The 12,882-nt window shown below is 36.3% G+C and overlaps 1 protein-coding gene and 1 non-coding gene across 3 annotated transcripts in view; one reads left to right on the top strand and one right to left on the bottom strand.

Moving 5' to 3' along the window:
- DSCAM (DS cell adhesion molecule) overlaps window positions 1-12,882 on the top strand; it is a 713,077-nt gene that overhangs the window by 310,227 nt on the left and 389,968 nt on the right. The window lies entirely within an intron of this gene.
- LOC118907886 (small nucleolar RNA SNORA18) lies at window positions 6,390-6,520 on the bottom strand. Its single transcript, XR_005023014.1, has one exon. It is a non-coding gene; the product is annotated as a small nucleolar RNA SNORA18 (small nucleolar RNA).

Genomic DNA, 12,882 nt, shown 5'->3' with positions numbered 1-12,882 from the left:
TAGCTGTTCCTGAGCAGTGAATTTAAAAATCACAGATGGATTATACACATGTCTGTGGGATGCTGGCGTCTCTTTTTGAGCAACAGTTCCATTTATATTGCACTCCTTGTGACCACATCTGCATATTTCACAGTCATTTTGAGATTTTTGCAAGCGTGATTCTGCCACTCCAAACAGCAAGGATATATGTTCCTCTTTTATTTTTATGCTTTCAAAAACAAACAGACCTTAGAATCTAACAATCTTGCAGAAAATATTTTTTTCCTGAATGTGTTTCTAATCGAACAAGTTAAGCAAGGGGTCATTATTCTTTCCTGAAAAATCTTAAGAGTTAGTTGTAATGCCCTTAGAAGAAAGAACATAATTTTGTTCCCTAGGGGAAAATGAGTGAACTCAACTCATTATTTTTAATCAGACCCAGTTTCTAGTGTTGATCTGTATCAGTTTGAACAGCTTATTTCGCTGATACCCACCTCCCACACTCGAACATTCTAATTCAGTTGCTCTGACGGGCCAGTGGGTCATCAGAAATTTTTCCGAAGTCCCAAGTGATTCCAACATCCTGTGAAGTTTGGGAGCCACTGCTCATCCTAAACCAACAGTTACGTTCAGTCAATGGTTCTCAAACATGAATCACGTCCAGATTACTGGAGGGCATGTTCAAGCAGATGGTTGGTTGATTCTTTCAGAGTTTCTGATTCCAGATATCTGCAAAGGGCCCCAGGAATGTGCTTTTTGTAACCAGTTCTCAGGTGAATTGCTGCCAGTCTGGGCACCACACCATGAGAATCACTGTGTTTGGCTAGAGGAACATTTCGGTCTTCTCACAGGTGGGTGGTATGGCTAGGATCTCAGGTATTCCCTGTGTGAAATCCCCTAGAAACTTGCAGGGAGGGACTTCCAAGAGGAAAGAGGCAGGTTTAAGTCCCGTCTGCTTCCTAGTGCCTTCTTATCTTCCTGTGGTCATTCTTCCATTCTTATACTCTGTATTAATTCCTGATTCTGCTTTAACAAATTAGCACAAACCTAAGTAACTTAAGGCAATGCCAAGTTATTATCTTACAGTTGTGGAGGGCTAAATTGGTCTCACTGGTTGAAAATCAAGGTATCAGCAAGGCTGTGTTTCCTTCTGGAGGCTTCAGACAGGATCTGTTTCTATGCCTTTTCTGGCTTCTGTGGACTGCCTCCATTCCCTGGCTCACAACTGCTTCTGTTTTTGAAGCCAGCAGGAGGCGGTAAAATCTTCCCAACGTCACATCACTCTTGACATTGATGCTTCTTCCACTTGTCACTTCCACCTTTAAGTCCCCTTGTGATTACACTGGGCCCACCTGGATAACCCAAAACCATCTTCCTACTTTAAGATCAGCTGATTTATTCACAGGTTCTGGGGATGGAGATGTGAACATCTTTGGGGGCCATTATTCTGCCTGTCACACCTGCCTTCTGGACCCTGACTCCAGAGACAGAAGGCTTGAGTGTGAAACCAGCTCTACCACTTCATAGCTGGGCAAGGTGACCTGGGGCAGGTTATAGAACTTCTCTAATTTGCTGTAAATCAGGGAATTAAAGTATGTACTGTACAGTGTTAAGGCAAGACTAAATATGTGGGTATTTAATTAGATAAATGATGGATGGATGGATGGATGGATGGATAGATAGATAGGTAAGAAGATAGGTGGGTGGATGGGATGGATAGATGGGTAGGTAGGTTGATAGATAAATAGATATGCCAGATCCAGGCAAAGGGATTTTAGAAAACCTTAACTATTACTATTATTATTGTTATAATTTTGTCATCTTTTTATTATTAAGAGTTATTTATCTGTGCCTACAGCGACCTAGTTCTCACATCATAGGCAAACACTGTTACCAATTCTTTAGGTATCCTTTCAGAGACGGTCTATGCATTTGCAAGCATATGCAAATATATAACTTATTTGCACAAGTGGTAGGTTCTAAGTCACTCTTTTCTGAATCATAATTTAATTCATATCAGCATCCTTACCCTCTCAAGCAGCTAGAGTTTCTGCTTCATGAATGTGCTCCAATTTACTTAGCCGGTCCTCAGTTGATGAACATTTAGTGTTGGCCTTTTACAGTTATGAACAGGGCTATAACTAATAAATAAACTAATTCATTAATGTTTGCACATGGCTGGTGTATCTGTTGTGTAACTTCTGGAAGTGAACCTTCTGAATCAACGGTAATGTACATTTTAAAATTTGATATATATATACTACCAGATTTGTCTCTCCAGAAATTTTCTCCATCTTCATTTCCATCAGCGCTCTGAGTGTCCACACATCCTGAGCTGGCTCATGCCAGCATGCATTTTTATTTCTGCCATTGAGACAGGTGAAAACAGTTTATCAGACATTTGATTGACATCTCTCATTATGAGTGAATCAAACATCTTTTCATATGTTCCTGTGTAATTGTATTTCCTTTTCAATTAACCATCCATTTATGTCTTTCATCTGTTTCTTTAGGTGGTTAATTTTTTTCTTCAATGATTAATTTATAGGATATCATCACAGTTTGGGAAACTATCTCTTTTCTATGATATGAATTACAGAAAATTTTCTCACTTTGCTTGCCTTTGATGACAGAAATACTTGATTTTACATGTTTGAATTTAAAAATTGTTCATGACATCATAGTTTTGTATCATACTTAGAAAGACAGTCCCTGTCTTATGTTACATGAAACAAAAATTTCTCATTTTTTCTCTAACAATTGCATTATATCATTTGTGTTGTTTAAATCTCTGGAACTTGTTTTGATTCAATGAGTTATGTAGGGATACAGTTTCAGTCTTACCCAGTTGTCCCAGTTACCTCAAAGCCATGTCTTGAATAATTGTTTTTCTTTCTACTGATACTCAATACTCAAAATATATATATATTTATATGTCTTCCTGGCTTCTCCTTTCTGTTCCATTCTTCTGTCTATTCAGGTACCCTGCCATAGCCTTGAAATACATTTAAGTATGTGATAGATCTATTTCTGCCTTATTTACTCATATTTGAAGACTTTTTTTGATTGTTTATGCAAGTTTGCTTTAAAATTAGAATTTGTATCTGGAAAAAAATTCTGTTTGGTATTTCACTGGTGTGGTCTGAAGTACATAGATTAATTCAAGAAATGCCCTCCTTAGAATATTAAGTGTTCTCATCTTAAACAGGGTCTGCCATTCCACTTACTCAGATGTCCTTTTGTATATCTGAGAAGCATTTCACATGCTGTTCATGTGGTTTGTGCACATTTACTGCATGTATCCTTTGTATTCCTATTGTGGTTAAGATCTTGGTTTCAAAAGAGATTGGTTGTGTATACTTAGCCTTTTTTTTTTATGTTGCATTGATTTATTCCAGGAGGTTCAGTGCTGAATTTAGCGATAAAATACAACAACTTAGCTTTACTTAGGTGTCCTACGGCCTCTAATCTGTTACTTGACTGTTGGTCATTCAACAATCTATTTTTTTTTTTGAGAGGGCATCTCTCATATTTATTGATCAAATGGTTGTTAACAACAATAAAATTCTGTATAGGGGATTCAATGCACAATCATTAATTAACCCCAAGCCTAATTCTCAACTGTCTCCAATCTTCTGAAGCATAATGAACAAGTTCTTACATGGTGAACAAGTTCTTACATAGTGAATAAGTTCTTACATGGTGAACAGTGCAAGGACAGTCATCACAGAAACTTTCGGTTTTGATCACACATCATGAACTATAAACAATCAGGTCAAATATGATTATTTGTTTGATTTTTATACTTGATTTATATGTGATTCCCACATTTCTCCATTATTATTATTATTATTATTATTTTTTAATAAAATGCTGAAGTGGTAGGTAGATATAAGATAAAGGTAGAAAACATAGTTTAGTGCTGTAAGAGGGCAAATGTAGATGATCAGGTGTGTGCCTATAGACTAAGTATTAATCCAAGCTAGACAAGGGCAACAAAACATCCACAGATGCAGAAGATTTCTCTCAAAACAGGGGGGGTGAAGTTCTAAGCCTCACCTCTGTTGATCCCCAATTTCTCACCTGATGGCCCCCCTGCGACTGTGCCTGTCTTAGGTTGTTCCTCCCTTGAGGAATCTTACCCGTCTCTGGCTAACCAGTCATCTTCTGGGGCCATACAGGGAAATGTAAAGTTGGTTAGTGAGAGAGAAGCCTTATTGTTTGAAAACGTTAGCTTTTTACTTCTTTGCATATTTATGCCCTGTGGCTGCTATGCCCAGCATTTGTCTTGAGGTATCTTTACCACTTGGAAGAATTATGATACTTGGTAATTTTGATATGAGGCACGAATTCTACTTAAGGGTTGTAATTAGGAAGGAAGAAGAAAAGCTATAGAAGTAGCAGACGGAAGAAAACATGGGAAGATTGATTATTTCTTTGACATATCTTCTTGTAGAGTAACATAAGCATGTATAGGTTTTAAACTACTAATTAAATTGCACACACACATTAACATAATAGGAGTACAGCTACATAAGAAAAGCAGACCTACAATTACCAGCCATATCCTGTGAAACCAAGAAAACCAGTTAGGCACCCTAGGCATTTGTGAAAACTTATCAATGATGTGATGGATATTGTCTAACTGAATTTGAATAGTTTGAGGAAAATCAGACAAATTAAAACAACCCATTCCTGGGGACTGTTCACATCCCATATGTTCTTTTAACAGTAGATAGTCTATAGTCGCAAGATTTTGGAGCACTGCAACTTGCGCTTCTCCTAATTCTTGGTTGAGTTCCAACAGTATAGATCCAGTCAAATGTGTTGTTTTACTGTATGCACAGGCCAGCTTTGATATCTCCTTCTTCATTCCAATAGCAAGTCCAGGAACCAGTGGGATGAATGCAGCTACAACTGCAACAGCGCCAGGATCTTTGTTGAAGTTTTTTGATGATCATCTTCTGGAATGACTCTTCCAGAGGATGTTGATGTTGGAAGTTCTTCTTCATATCATATCTTAATTCATTTTCTGGATAGCCAAATTAGGCTTTGATCCTCTGTATAAACACAAACAAACCCTTTGCCCACACTTTGATATTCCCTTTATACCATTGTGAAGAACTTATTGGAGATCACCACACAGGAACTGCTTTTTTTTTTTTTAAGAGAAAGGAATATCATCAGAAAAATGTACTTCTATAGCTGATCATCTGACACTCTTTAAATGATCAAAATTAAGGATATTTAAAGCATGCATTAATTGTTGATTTGCAGTTAGTTTTATCCTATCAGGGAGTAATCCCCCTTTTCTTTCTTTTTTTTTTTTGTTATCATTAATCTACAATTACATGAAGAATATTATGTTTACTAGGCTCTCCCCTATACCAGGTCCCCTCCACAAACCCCTTTACAGTCACTATCCATCAGCATCGCAAAATGTTGTAGAATCACTACTTGTCTTCTCTGTGTTGTACAGCCCTCCTCTTTCTCCCACCCCCCCATTATGCATGCTAATCATAATACCCCCTTTCTTCTTTCCCCCCTTATACTTAGCCTATTTTTATCTTTTAGATTTTACTCAGCCATTTCACAGAATTATCTTTACTACTTGTACTAGATTTTCAGTTGATTCTCATGAATTTTTCAGTTATACAATTATATGTGTGTAAATAATGATAATTTCCCTTGTTTTTTAAAGTATGCATTGTTCTAATTTCCTTCTTCTATTAAGTTGTATGTTATAGCAGTTAGTCTCATCACTATCAGTGATTTGAGCCCTATTACCATTTCTAAGTTATGCATTCTGTTTTCTTGCTATTTTTCACCAACCATTTATCTATCTTGCTAATTATTTTATAACTTTAGATCTATTTAATAGCTCTAACCTCAGCCTGCTTTCTAATACATTGACTCCTGTGTCTACTTTTTTTTTCATAAAGGATTTTGTCACTGTATGTAAAATGGGCCAATTAGTCAATACATTTTTAAAGAATTTCATATGTTGTGATTCCTCCCACTGCCAATCGCTTGCTCCTCCAAAGTTTGAATCATGATCTTCAAGGCAGTCCTTTTAAAATCAACTTTTGTTGAGTGCACCAGTCAGTCCAATATTCTTTCATCTGAGCTTCTTTGCTCTCCACTTGAACATGGACATGCTCCAAAAATTTCCCACCTGGAATCCCTGAGTCCCAGTTTCTTCAATCAATTTACTTTGGGGCTGCATTTAGGGTCAGAGTAGTGAATCTGCCTGGTGCTCAATTTCAGACACCCTGTAACCATGAGTTAAGTTCAAGTCCTATCCACTCCTCAGCTGTCATACCCTAGGAATAGTACAGATCATTGTAATATACAAATATCTAAGATTTTTAAAAAATTCTTTTCTATTAGGTCTTCTGTAGGTGTAGCAGACCTCTCTTTGTAGTTCTTTCCCACAGATCTAACACACAGTTCTGTGAGTAAAGGAAACCACACAGATACTCTATGAGGCTTTTCCAACCATGTAGATCTACAGAAAAAGCCTCATTGGATAGACTGTAACTTTTGCACTTATCTTTAATTCATTCCCTCCTTTTGTTTTTACTTCTATATATTTTATTGATCTTTTTTCTAATTCTTTAAGTGGGATCCTCAATCCACTGATTTTCATTCTTTCTTGTTATTTACAGAAGTGTACTTGGCAGCAAATTTCTTCCATATAAAATATTGGAATATTGCATAGGTTCTGATATGAGCTGTACTCATTAACATTATTTTCCAGATGTTCCCCTATCTCCGTTCCTGTGTGCATGTGTGACTCAAGAGCAAATTCCATACGGGAAATCCTGTTTAATTGTAGATCTGTTGCATTGAATTCAGAGAATGCTCTGTTCTCTACCATTTGTACTTGCAAAAACAGTGGATTTTTCCTTGTGGCCCAGTGTGTCTTCAACAAGATTGGTAATTTTTTTTCCTCGGGTACTGAGAAGAAGATGGATTATACATCTTCAGGCTATAGTTATGTAAATTGCATATAGGTCTAAATTACTAACTATGTTGCTTAAATCTTAATTATCTTTACTTTTATGTATATTTGATCAGTCATGGGCTGAGACAGGTAAACTAAAGTGTCCTGCTAGTATCATATTCGTGCCTCTTTTAATTTCTTGTGGATTTTGCTTTATGAATTTTGATGTGATATTATTACTATGTGTGGACATTCATGCCTCTTATATCTTTGCTGTCGATCACACCCTTTGTCATCAAAAGGGCCATTCCTGGTCACACTAATACCTCCATCCTAATTTTAACCTGTCTGCTACTTAAAAGCATGACCGATGCTTTCTCATTCTTTGCATGTGCCTGATATGCCTTTCCACACCCTTAGTATTCAATATCTTAAATCACTTGAAGACACACACCAAAATGATGTGTAATTAAATTCGTGATCCAATATGGAAGTTCAGCAAATTTATGTTGTACTTGATCATGTTTTATGTTACGTTTCTCTTTATATTGCCTCTTTTGCTTTTCTCCCCCCTTTCCTTTTCTTCTTCTTTGTCTTCACCATCATCATCATCTTCTTCTTCTTTTGTGGGTGCTTATTTCTTTTTATGTTATGGAATGTTGATGGGTAGTTTTAAGTCTCATAACAGCCAACTCTATAATTAAAAGTTTACATGATATATTTTATCTTCTTTTTCTAAAAAGCAGCATCAATGCTCCACAATGACCTGTGATGGGATCACCACATACCCTGAGAATGCCACTGCCAACTTTACCTGATAATATTTATGTTGGTTCTTCTGGTGTTTCATTAATATCTTGATTGACCTACCCCATTAAAGGATCCGTACTTAATCCCTGATCGTAAACATTTCTCCATCTATTATCTCCCTTTTCCTAGGAATTTTTGTTAGTTACAGTAGTTCTAAATTGCCATATTTAAAATAATTCTATAATTCTCAGTTTTAATTCTAATCCTAAATTAAATAGAACTAAACAGGGGGCCAATCTTTTGCTATGACTTCTTGATTCATTTTAACATTATTTATTATGAACATACTGAAACATACAGAAAAATAAAAATTGTATAGTGAACACCATAAACACTATGTAGATTCTATGATTTACATTTGCTATATTTGCTTTATCAGATAATTATCCATTTATTGATCACTCTATCCATCCATCCATCTTATTTCTTGAAGCATTTCAAAATAATTTAGAGATATTGACAGACTCTTGAATACTTCAGCATACACACCATTAACTATAGTTCAATATTAATAGTCCTAATTCAGTTTTTCTATTAACTAATATTTATTTTTCGAATTGTTAGGGCAGTTTCATAGCAAGTATAATTGCTGACTATGTTACCATTTGAAAATGTGCTCCGAAATCTGTATAATGAATGCTGTTTTGTCTGGGTATAACATTTTATTTCCATGAATATTTTACTTCATCTTGCTCTCTTCAAACATGCAGTGTTGTTATTAAAGGGATGAGTCTAACTATGATTTGCTTTCTTCTTTTAAATGATGTGATGCTTCTTCTTTCTTTTTTTTTCTTTCTTCTGCATGTAAGCATAGATTTGTTTTTTTGGTATCATTAATGTACAATTACATGAGCAACATTATGGTTACTAGGCTTCCCCCATTATCAAGTTCCCCCCACATACCCCATTGCAGTCACTGTCCATCAGCATAGTAAGATGCTATAAAATCACTACTTGTCTTCTCTGTGTTGCACAGCCCTCCCCATGCCCCTACCCCTACATTATGTGTGCTGATTGTGATGCCCCTTTTTCCTCCTTATTCCTCACTTCCCACCCATCCTCCCCAGTCCCTTTCCCTTTCATAACTGTTAGTCCATTCTTGGGTTCTGTGATTCTGCTGCTGTTTGGTTCCTTCAGTTTTTCCTTTGTTCTTATGCTCCACAGATGAGTGAAATCATTTGATACTTGTCTTTCTCCACCTGGCTTATTTCACTGAGCATAATTCCCTCTAGCTCCATCCATGTAGGTGCAAATGGTAGGATTTGTTTTCTTCTTATGGCTGAATAATACTCCATTGTGTATATGTACCACATCTTCTTTATCCATTCATCTCCTGATGGACACTTAGGTTGCTTCCATTTCTTGGCTATTGTAGATAGTGCTGCGATAAACATAGGGGTGCATCCATCTTTTTCAAACAGGGCTCCTGTATTCTTAGGGTAAATTCCTAGGAGTGGGATTCCTGGATCAAATGACATTTCTATTTTTAGTTTTCTGAGGAACCTCCATACTGTTTTCCACAATGTTTGAACTAATTTACATTCCCACCAGCAGCGTAGGAGGGTTCCCCTTTCTCCACAATCTCGCCAACATTTGTTGTTGTTTGTCTTTTGGATGGTGGCCATCCTAAGTGGTGTGAAGTGTTATCTCATTGTGGTTTTAATTTGCATTTCTCTGATGATTAGTGATATGGAGCATCTTTTCATGTGCCTGTCAACCATCTGAATTTCTTCTTTGGAGAAGTATCTGATCAGATCCTCTGCCCATTTTTTAATTGGATTATTTGCTTTTTGTTTGTTGAAGTGGGTGAGCTCTTTATATATTTTGAATGTCAGCCCTTTATCGGATATGTCTTTTATGAATATATTCTCCCATACTGTAGGATACTGTTTTGTTCTATTGATGGTGTCCTTTGCTGTACAGAAGCTTTTCAGCTTGATATAGACCCACTTGTTCATTTTTGCTTTTTTCCCCTTGCCTGGGGAGATATGTTCATGAAGAAGTTGCTCATGTTTATGTCCAAGAGATTTTTGCCTATGTATTTTTTTAAGAGTTTTATGGTTTTATGATTTACATTCAGGTCTTTGATCCATTTCAAATTTACTTTTGTGTATGGGGTTAGACAATGATCCAGCTTCATTCTCTTACATGTAGCTGTCCAGTTTTGCCAACACCAGCTGTTGAAGAGGCTGTCATTTCCCCATTGTATATCCATGGCTCCTTTATTGTGTACTAATTGACCGTGTATGTTTAGGTTAATATCTGGACTCTCTATTCTGTTCCACTGGTCTATGGGTCTGTTCTTGTGCCAGTACCAAATTGTCTTGATTACTGTGGCTTTGTAGTAGAGCTTGAAGTTGGGGAGCTTAATCCCCCCAGCTAGTCTTCCTTCTTAGGATTGCTTTGACTATTCAGGGTCTTTGGTGATTCCATATGAATTTTAGAACTCTTTGTTCCAGTTCGTTGAAGAACACTATCGGTATTTTCATAGGGATTGCATTGAATCTGTAGATTGCTTTAGGCAGGATGGCCATTTTGACCATATTAATTCTTCTTACACATGGGATGAGTTTCCATTTGTTAGTGTCCTCTTTGATTTCTCTTAAGAGTGTCTTGTAGTTTTCAGGGTATAGGTCTTTCACTTCCTCGATTAGGTTTATTCCTAGGTATTTTATTCTTTTTGATGCAATTGTGAATGGAATTGTTTTCCTGATTTCACTTTTGGCTCGTTCATCATCAGTGTTTAGGCATGTAACAGATTTCTGTGTATTAATTTTGTATCTTTCAACTTTGCTGAATTCAGGTATTATTTCTAGTAGTTTTGGAGTGGATTCTTTAGGTTTTTTTATGAACTATATCATGACATCTGCAAGTAGTCACAGGTTGACTTTTTCTTGACCAATCTAGATGCCTTTTATTTCTTTGTTTTGTCTGATTGCCATGGCCAGGACCTCCAGAACTATACTGAATAAAAGTGGGGAAAGTGGGTATCCTTGTCTTGTTCCTGATCTTAGGTGAAAAGATTTCAGCTTCTCACTGTTAAGTATGATGTTAGCTGTGGGTTTGTCATATGTGGCCTTTATTATGTTGAGGTACTTGCCCTCTATACCCATTTTGTTGAGAGTTTTTATCATGAATGGGTGTGGAATTTTGTCGAATGCTTTTTCAGCATCTATGGAGATGGTTATGCAGTTTTTGTACTTCTTTTGTTTGATGTGGTGGATGATGTTGACAGATTTTCGAATGTGGTACTATCCTTGCATCCCTGAGATGAATCCCACTTGATCATGGTGTATGATACTCTTGATGTAGTTTTCAGCAATTATTTCTTCAAAGACACTTTCTATCCCTTTTGAATTCTGTTTGCTAATATTTTATTGAGTATTTTTGCATCTATGTTCATCAGGTATATTGGTCTGTAATTTTCTTTTTTTGTGGGGTCTTTGCCTGGTTTTGGTATTAGAGGGATTCTGGCTTCATAGAATGAGGTTGGAAATTTCCGTCTTCTTCTAGTTTTTGGAAAACTTTAAGGAGAATGGGTGTTATGTCTTCTCTGTATGCCTGATAAAATTCAGCAGTGAATCCATCTGGCCCGGGAATTTTGTTCTTGGGTTGTTTTTTGATTGATGATTCAATTTCATTGCTGATAATTGGTCTGTTTAGATTTTCTTTTTCTTCCCTGTTTGGTCTTGGAAAGTTGTATTTTTCTAGAAAGTTGTCCATTTCTTCTAGGTTATCCAGTTTTTTAGCATATAGATTTTGATAATATTCTCTAATAATTCATTGTATTTCTGTGGGATCTGTCAGGATTTTTCATTTCTCATTTCTGATTCTGTTTATGTGTATAAATTCTCTTTCTCTCTTAATCAGTCTGGCTAGGGCTTATCTATTTTGTTTATTTTCTCAAAGAACCAGCTCTTGGTTTCATTGATTTTTTTCTTCATTGATTGTTTTATTCTTCTCAATTTTATTTATTTCTTCTCTGATCTTTATTATGTCCTCCTCCTGCTGACTTTGGGCCTCATTTCTTATTCTTTGTCCAGTTTCAATAATTATGACTTTAGACTATTCATTTGGGATTGTTCTTCCATCTTTAAATAAGCCAGGATGCTATATACTTTCCTCTTAGAACTGCTTTCGCTGTGTCTCACAGAAGTTGGGGCTTTGTGCTGTTGTTTTCATTTGTCTCCATATATTGTTTGATCTCTGTTTTAATTTGGTCATTGATCCATTGATTATTTAGGAGCATATTGTTAAGTCTCCATGTGTTTGTGAGACCTTTTTGTTTTCTTTGTACAATTTTTTTCTAGTTTTATACCTTTGTGATCTGAGAAGTTGATTGGTAGAATTTCAATCTTTTTGTATTTACTAAGGCTCTTTTTGTGGCCTAGTATGTGGTCTATTCTGGGAAATGTTCCATGTGCACTTGAGAAGGATGTGTATCCTACTGTTTCTGGGTGTAGAGTTCTGTAGTTGTCTGTTAGGTGCATCTGTTCTAGTGTGTTGTTCAGTGCCTCCATGTCCTTACTTATTTTATGTCCTGTGGATCTATCCTTTGGAGAGAGTGGTGTTTTGAAGTCTCCTGAAATGAATGCATTGTGTTCTATTTCCTCCTTTAATTCTGTTAGTATTTGTTTCACATATGTCAGTGCTCCTATGATGGGTCCATAGATATTTATAATGGTTATATCCTCTTGTTGGACTGACCCCTTTATCATTATGTAATGTCCTTCTTTATCTCTCATTACTTTCTTTGTTTTGAAGTCTATTATATAAAGTCCACTCTTTATATATGTTAGCTGTTTTATTCTGTACTCTTTTGTGTTTCCCTTGACTGCTTTTGTGGATAGCTGATTTTAGTTTTTTGCCTTTAGTTAGTATTTGGTTGGTCTGTTTTCTTTTCTGTGATTTTATTTTCTCTGGTGACATCTATTTAGCCTTAGGAGTTTTTCCATCTAGAGCAGTCCCTTTAAAATACCCTGTAGAGGTGGTTTGTGGGAAGTAAATTCCCTCAGCTTTTGCTTATCTGGGAATTGTTTAATCCCTCCTTCAAATTTAAATGATAATCTTGCTGGATACAGTATCCTTGGTTCAAGGCCCTTCTGTTTCATTGCATTAAATATGTCATGCCACTCTCTTCTGGCCTG

This window comes from Manis pentadactyla, chromosome 1 (genome assembly GCF_030020395.1).
Source record: "Manis pentadactyla isolate mManPen7 chromosome 1, mManPen7.hap1, whole genome shotgun sequence".
Classification (NCBI taxonomy): Eukaryota; Metazoa; Chordata; class Mammalia; order Pholidota; family Manidae; genus Manis; species Manis pentadactyla.
The sequence above is the reverse complement of the archived record's forward strand: the minus strand, read 5'-3'. Positions and strand labels throughout refer to the sequence as shown.